This window comes from Schistocerca gregaria, chromosome 5 (genome assembly GCF_023897955.1).
Source record: "Schistocerca gregaria isolate iqSchGreg1 chromosome 5, iqSchGreg1.2, whole genome shotgun sequence".
Lineage (NCBI taxonomy): Eukaryota > Metazoa > Arthropoda > Insecta > Orthoptera > Acrididae > Schistocerca > Schistocerca gregaria.
Genome location: NC_064924.1, coordinates 101,843,682 through 101,852,425, shown reverse-complemented (window position 1 = coordinate 101,852,425; position 8,744 = coordinate 101,843,682).

The following is an 8,744-nucleotide window of genomic DNA, read 5'->3' as shown; positions in this document are numbered from 1 at the left end:
ATCGAACAGTTCGGGAGAAAGACTACATCCCTATCTTACACCCTTTTCAATCCGTGCACTTCGTTCTTCGTCTTCCAGTCTTATTCTCATGAGTCACGTACATATTGTAAATCTCCGGTCTTTCTCTGTAGCTTACTCCTATTTTTCTCAGAATTTTGAACGTCTTCCATCATTTCTCAGCCGCGCGGGATTAGCCAATCAGTCTAGGGCGCTGCAGTCATGAACTGTGCGGCTGGTCCCGGCGGAGATTCGTGTCCTCCCTCGGGCACGGGTGTGTGTGTTCGTCCTTAGGATAATTTAGGTTAAGTAGTGTGTAAGCCTAGGGACTGATGACCTTAGCAGTTAAGTCCCATAAGATTTCACACACATTTTTGAACATCATTTCTCACTACTGACCGCTTTTTGTAGAGCTATAATACATACGTGTGTATCTTAATTTACCTCAGTCTTGCTACATTATCAAGCGCCAAGTCAGAACTGCTTCTCTGGTACCTTTACCTTTCCTAAGGCCAACCTTATCGTCATCTAACAGATTATCAACTTTCTTTTCCATTCTTCTGCGTACTAATCTTGACAGCGACATGGATGCATCAGCTGTTAAGTTGATTGCGCGATCATTCTCGTACTTTTCGGCTCTTGTAGTCTTGGGAATTGTGTTGCTGATATTTGACATTCAGTTTGATGGTATGTTACCAGGCTCATATATCCTACACACGAACGTGAATAAGCATTTTGTAGCCAGCACCCCTAATGATTTTACAAATCCCGATGGAATGTTTTCTATCGACTATACCTTCTTTGATCTACGATGTCCCAATGGTCTTCTAAATTCTGATTCTAATTCTGGACCCCTTTCTTTTCCCTATCATCTCCCGTTTCTTCTATTATCACGTCATCGGACAAGTTCTCCCGCCAAAGAGGCCCTCAATGTATTCTTTCCACCCATTCGCTTCCTCCTCTGCATTTAACAGCGCGATTTCCATTGCACTCTTTATGTTACCACAATCACTTTTAATTTCAACGAACGTTGTTTTCACTTTAAAATATGCTGATTCAGTCCTTCAGACAATTATTTCTTTTTCGATATCGTCACATTTCCCGTGTAACCATTTCGCCTTCACTTCCCTGTTTATTTCATTCCTGAGTGACTTTTACTTCTGTATTCCTGATTTTGCCTGTACCTTTTTGTACTTCCTTCTTCCTTCCATCAGTTGAAGTATTTCTTCTGCTACCCGTGGTTTCTTTGCAATTACCTTTCTTTTATCTACGTGTTTCTCTCTAACTTTTGTGATTGTCCTTTTTAGTGATACCTTTTCCTCTTGAACAGGTCTTCTCACTGAGCCATTCATTACCGCAGTATTTGGTCCCTTCTTCCCTCTTTCAACCAAACAACCATTACTGCAGTATCTATGGCCCCAGAGAACTTCAAGCGTATCTCTTCACTTCTTAGTACCTCTGCATTCTACTTCCCTTCACACTGAGTCGGTTAAATTTCAGTCTACTCTTCATCATTATTAAATTGTGATATGAGTCTATATCTGCCCCTGGGTAATTCGTACAATCTGATAACTCATTTCTGAATCTCTGTCTGACCATGATGTAATCTGACTGAACTCTTCCTGTATCTTCCGGCCTTTTCCAAATGTTCGTCCTCTTCTTGCTATTCTTGAATAGAGTATTCGCCACTACCAACTAGAATTTATTGCAGAACTCAATTAGTCTTTCTCCTCACTCCTTCCTAATACCAAGCCAAGCCCATATTCTTGCATAACTCGTTCTTCTACCTTTTTTTTTTTGGTCAGTCAGCTTTCTCCCGTCTAACCAGCGAATGTGGCAAAATGCAGTCTGTAATGGATTTGCAAACTGCTATTTAACACCGTTAATTAGATTTCTTTTAACATTGTTTCTGGTGAAAGAATTTAGTATCGTCTTAAAAGATTCACAGGTTCCTCGAATAAGAGAAGCTCATTGTCCAGGTGCAAAAGAGGTTTAAAAGCGAAATTTGCACATTCTGGACAAGGTCTATCTTTTCATCTGATAGCATTGCATAAGTGTTATGACTAACGGATATAAAAAGATGTGTTGCTGTAACTATGGAAATCATTTGGCGAAACTCACTGACACTTAAGTGTACGGTACTGCTAAAAACGCGAAATGCTTATCAACCGAAGGCTGAGTTCGTGGTATTTATAACACGCGAGCTGATGGAGACTGTTTGTCCTTACCTTCCTCCAACGAGCATCGAAAACCAACAGAAATGTATACAATACTGTGAATACTTCGAACGCTACAGTTGACTTGGTCGTCCCAAATTAATAGTTAATTGTTAACAACGAATCATAATGTGTAGAAGTGTAAGTAAGCTGTTTAGGTTTTTTTTATTGGTAACGCCGCCGCCACGTAGCGCTCTGTATAAAAATCACTGGCTGTGCCGTGCGCAGTCTGTGTTTAGTTTGCATTGTTGTCTGCCATTGTAGTGTTGGGCAGCGGCAGCTGGATGCTAACAGCGCGTAGCGTTGCGCAGTTGGAGGTGAGCCGCCAGCAGTGGTGGACGTGGGGAGAGAGATGGCGGAGTTTTGTAATTTGTAAGACTGGATATCATGAACTATCATATGTATTTTGACTATTAAGGTAAATACACTGTTTGTTCTCTATTAAAATCTTTCATTTGCTAACTATACCTATCAGTAGTTAGTGCCTTCCGTAGTTAGAATCTTTTATTTAGCTGGCAGTAGTGGTGCTCGCTGTATTGCTGTAGTTCGAGTAACGAAGATTTTTTGTGATGTAAGTGATTTGTGAAAGGTATAGGTTAATTTTAGTCAGGGCCATTCCTTTGTAGGGATTATTGAAAGTCAGATTGCGTTGCGCTAAAAATATTGTGTGTCAGTTTAAGCACAGTCGGGTATAAATTGTTTTAAGGGGACGTTTCATATGTCGACCCTTAGCCAAGGATACCTCACTGGAATTTTCTGATTTTTTCTTGTAGTTTGTGTAGTTAGTGTAGAGAGAATTTCCTCTGTAGTTGCAGTCTTTCATTGTTGTACAGTAAAACAGTTGTGGCATGCATGTAGTTATGCACGAAGTATTTCGCAGCTGCACTTGCAATTAACTAGATATTATTTTCAGTGCTATGTTACTGTGCTTTCTTATTTTTGTTCTTCAAATTGTGCTTTTCTGTGTTATCGTGTGAAATATTGTGACAATAATGGCGTGTGAAAAACGTAACACTAGGCTCCAAAGTAAACTAAGAAATGACAGTGAAGACGAAAGCAGTGTGTTAACGTCACCATGTAATGAATTCACTAATGTTCAAAGTAGTAATTTGGTAATTGTGCATAGGGAAATGGAGCGGGTTGCAAATAATTGTGTAGGCAGTGAAACAATTAGTGAACAGGGAAGCATTATCGATCGATCGGTCGGCAACAGCTCACCTCAGGATTCCGAAATGACAGGACACAATCTTGCAAATACTGTAGATTCAGATTTAGCGTTCTCACCATTTTCTCAATTAAGTCAAGACACACTTTCTGTTTTTCAAACTGCGAATATTTCCGGTTCAAATGCATTGCCGAATAGCACTAAGGAACATGTTTCAGACACCAGTGCATTGTTATTACAATTAATGCAACAAATGGGACAAAAGCTTCAAAAGTTAGACACAATGGAACAAAATCTTCAAAAGTTAGACACAATGGAACAAAATCTTCAGAAGTTAGACACAATGGAACAAAATCAGAGACAAACACAGCAAAGGCTTCAAAAGTTAGACACAATGGAACAAAAGCTTCAAAAGTTAGACACCACGCTTGAACAAACACGTGAAGATTTAACTAATGAGTTACATAACATTGAATCGAAATGTCAAGAAGTCTGTAATGACGTAAAAACACAAATTTGTGAGCATTTCCAACCTATTTTTTCGCGGCATGAAAATGCATTACAGAATCACGAAGCAGCCATAAAAGAACTGCAAACTATTGTTCATGAAAATCATGAGACCTTGCACGCTAAAATTGACTCAGTTGCATCTACCGATTCGGTTACGCAACTTGCAAAAACTCAAGCGAACTTAAAGGACACAGTAGATACTCTGAAAATTGGTTCAGAAAGACACACAGAGGAAATAATTTCACTGTCGGATAAAGTAGCCGAACTTTCAGATCAGTTCACTAACTTATGTACGAAGGTAGATGATGATCTGAATGACACAAAACCTGTAGCCTTCACTGGCACTGAAGAGTATGAACAAATTAGGAAATTCAAACAGAATCAAAATCAAATCAACACACAGTACAAAAGAGAAATGCGGGAAGTACAAGATCAGTTGGCTCAAGTAATACAAGAATTACATATTTCAGAGGACACTCGCGCCCCAGTATGGGAAGAGGGACATAGCAATACAGAACAACCACAAAATAATAACACAGGGCATTTCGGAAATCATGAAAGTAATTGGCAAAGTACACCGAATTTTGAGATGGAACCGCCGAAACGACGTAACAATGACCGATATGCGACCCGCCGACACGATGATTTTGACTATAAGCTGTTCATTACTACATGTAAATTCAAAACATTTAAGAATTGTGGCAACGACATTCATCCACAAGCGTGGCTCCATCAATTCTCTCATTGTTTTCCTCCCAACTGGTCACTAGAGCACAGATTAGAATTTATGTGTGGCTATTTAGAGAATGAACCAGCTGTAAGAATGCGATCGGTCATTCACGATTGCCACACTGAAGGAGAATTTTACCATGCTTTCCTCTCAGCTTATTGGTCCCAAGCCACACAAGACCGAGTAAAACATGGCATCATTATGATGAAACATTTCGAACAATCTGAATTTTTCAGTCTTGTGAAATATTTTGAAGACATGTTACATAAGAATCAATATCTTTCAAACCCATACAGCCCCACAGAACTCATCCACATTTGCTTAATGAAATTGCCTGAATATTTACGACATATTATTTTGGCAGGACGTTGCAAAGACGACATTGAAGCTTTTCAGGGACTCTTACAAGAATTAGAAATTGACACTGACAATCGCGCAACGCGAAAAAAGGAACACAACAATTACAGGTCACATCCGTCGCAATTCCGCGATGAAAGAAATAATAACTGGACACGACAAGGCTATTCTCACAATACAAATCGTGACCAAAACAGACACCACCCATATGACAACCACTGGCAGAGTAATAGTTACAAAGAAAGATCGCATTTCCGTAGTAATGAATATCACAGACACAATCAGAGAAACAGACAATACGGGAACCAAAATAGTTACTATCAAGGGAGACGGAATAACTTCAGACGCAACGGTCCAACGCGCAGTTACGATTCAGGGAGAAATTCTCTACCACGTGACCGACAACAAATTAATTACAGAAATTACCGACATGACAACAGACGATATGATCGTAACGACAGACCTGAATTGCATCAGAACTGGCGGGATTCAAACAGAGCAGGGCCCTCTCAGCAAGGTGAATTTGTAGAAGTTAGGTCTCCTAATCCCATTAACGACGAGCGCCAACAAAGAAACAGACAATGACTCGCACCGCAGGCAGCCGCGTGCGCCGGCGGCCTCAGAGAAAAATAACATAGGCGCTAACCTTGAGCAAAATTCCAGTGTTCCTTACCGACGTAACCACATGATAATTGCTTTTCAGTTGACTGTCTGCGTACTAGGAAGAGTAAAGGTTTACATCACATTTTACATGTACAACCGTCTATTGAATGATAATCTGCTTTTTAAGTTTGTCTTTGCCATAAAACATTTCACTTCACATTTGTAGTATGTTTTGTCACACTGAGAAACTGTTAACATGCAACAATGTTTTGAAGTTAACTATCCAGTCTAGAACCTAGGGAATATTTTTAAACAGAAATTACGAATGCATGGTTATAGTGAACAGACATCACTGTGTTATGTCGTGTGTACATTCTTGCTTGTTAGTTGCACGATTACGTAACGACTATAAGGCTTACATACTTAGAACATATACTGTTAATGAGATTTTATTGCAACATTTTGGTTTAGTTGAAAAGACATTCTGGATTTAAAGTACTTTCTGTGAGATACCAGATGATACAGTGGTTAGTTTATGTGACAGCTACACGATTTTATCACGACGCAACTAATGCGTGACAATTTACAATGTTGCTTTTGCAGTTTATCTGTTTTATATCTGCACAGTTTTTCTGAATTTTTCTGGAAAGTAAAACATGTTTTAGTAGTAATTTTTGTGGTATAGCTACAATGAGACAGCCTTTTCTATAGCACAACAATACGTACAGTACAGTACTTACTTCATCACGGCAATAAGCGTAATAACTAAGATATCTATACGCAAAGCATTTCAATTTCGTTTATCATGAGGTAAGTACATTGACTTCTGCAGAACTTAGCTTTCGGAGGACAATAACTACGACACTTCCACAGAGATTGTCTTACAGCAAGACGCACATTTAGCGCTACAGGACACGCACTAAACTATTTATTTTTCAACATATTTGAATTACAAAGAAAGTTTTCCGTGATACATTTCATTCCATTGCTGTAATCTGTAACACCTGAGGATATAATTACATTAATCCTCAGGGGGGTACACGCCTACTTTGTGTACCATGTGTATGGCAAGCACAAGGAGCCCTAGCTAATATGGTATTTGCTTATACAACTTTACACATCGGTACCATATTTCTCTAACACATTAATTACACAGCTATCTGATCATTTAACTGAGAGAGACAAACATTTATTTTACTTCATCAGTGACAGATGTTTACGTAATTACACCGTTGGATAACTTCACACTTACGAAATTGTATTTTGTCTGTACTTTGTGAACTGTTCACATTTTTTCGGAACCATTGTGATACTATGAGAGCTTTGAATGACATATTTGGCATGGGATCATGATTTTTAAAGTACGTTTGAGGCAGGTGACACTTTTGACATGAGTAGAGAATTTTTTTAGGTTTTGAAATTATTGTAGGAAGCTACGACGATTTTGAGAATTTGACTGAGGTGTTATGATATTATTACGATGACGATGTGTATTATGCTGTTGTGGCATGTTTATGATCAATAAGCTGATGCTATATGAGTTATTTGATTATGCTACGTATTTGTTATGATGAAATATTGAAGAAGTATGGACGAATATGTATATGTGTAATAAGGTAAGGAATAATGAGTAGTGGTTAGGGACTCTGGTTTGTGAAAAAGGTGGTTGGAAACCAAGAATCGTACTCTAAGAGATGATATGTATGTAAATGCGTGAATGTACCACAATGCCGCCGAAAATTTTTTGGACACTGTTATATTTACAGGATTTTGTTTCTACAGATTTGTAACGCAAGTTCTTGACCTGTGAAATTTTTTATATGAGAGTGCCACTGTAGTGGAAACTGGTGTCGTAAATATTTCGGTTAGACAGTTAAGAGACCACCTGCGCTTAATGTGTCGTCGGCACCCAGCTGGGCGACAGCCACCAGGAAAAAACCCATTAGTGTGTGCCTTTCAGAGGCACAGGTAAAAAAAAAAGCCATTATCCTCGGTATTGACATTCCTTTGCAGAAAGCGTCGCAAAAACGACACCCTCATTACTTGGAAAAGATACTTATTTACTTCTGCACACCTGATAATGACAAGCGTCTTTCTACGAGAGTTGAGAGAATTTGTACTAACTTATGAAATGCCACATGACTATTCAATGATATTTTTATGCTTTGCCTTTCATAGTTGCTTATTTCATTTGATATCTGTTTTCCAGCTGTGTTACAGCATTGGTTTTATAAAATAAAAGTAAATGCATTTGCTAATGTGAAAACTTTCTGTCAACAGATCTGTTAAATAATAATTTTATGATCCATTTTTCAAAAAAAAAAAAAAAGGAGCACTTGGAAAGGAAAGAACAATAAGAAGGGACTAGTAACAGGAACTGCATACATAATTTTCTTTTCAAGTACTTGGTAATTTATTTAATAGAATAAGTTGTGGTGCACCACTTTAATTACATAGACATTAAGATGTGATTATAACTTTCCCTTATCTGCATTGTTGTCTTCAGTATAACATTTTTTCTGCTTGAGCTTTGTCATGTTTAGGTATAAGTTATAGCATTTGCTGCGGCTGTTTGCCATTCATAGTGCTACTGAATGTCACTTTCTATTACTAGGTTAAGCCAATTTTGTTACTGATTTATTTTTCTTGTTTGCTGCGCATTGCCTTATATTAGTTGTAATATTGCTGCCTTTATTTGCCAATTTCCATTTTTTATCATTGCTGTTTGTGTTAATTGTTTTGTGCTGCTGCATTGCCTTGTCCCTTAGTTTAGTATCTGAGCTCAGTAGATTTAAGTTAGCTTAAGAGGGGGTAGACTAGATAAGAAAACTAACTATGATGAATTGGAAGAAAAGCATTGGGAAGCTTTATGAAAATGGTTTGGCCAAAAAAGTAGTGTACAGTGGAAAAAAACTATTTTTGAAAGAGGATGTGAACAGAATACAGAAAGCAGGTTTAGATAGGACTTTTTGGAAATAATGATGAACTAAGGGAGATCTCTATGCAAAATACTGCAGTAAAACAAACCCTGTCCTTTCCTTTCGTATTATCCCTCTATGTGTTTATGTACCCTTGTGTATTTGTCTTTTTCCTGTCTTTATGTGTTTAGCTAACAAGATTTATGTTGTAGAATTTTTCAAATACTATGTCATTTTCTTTGTAAATA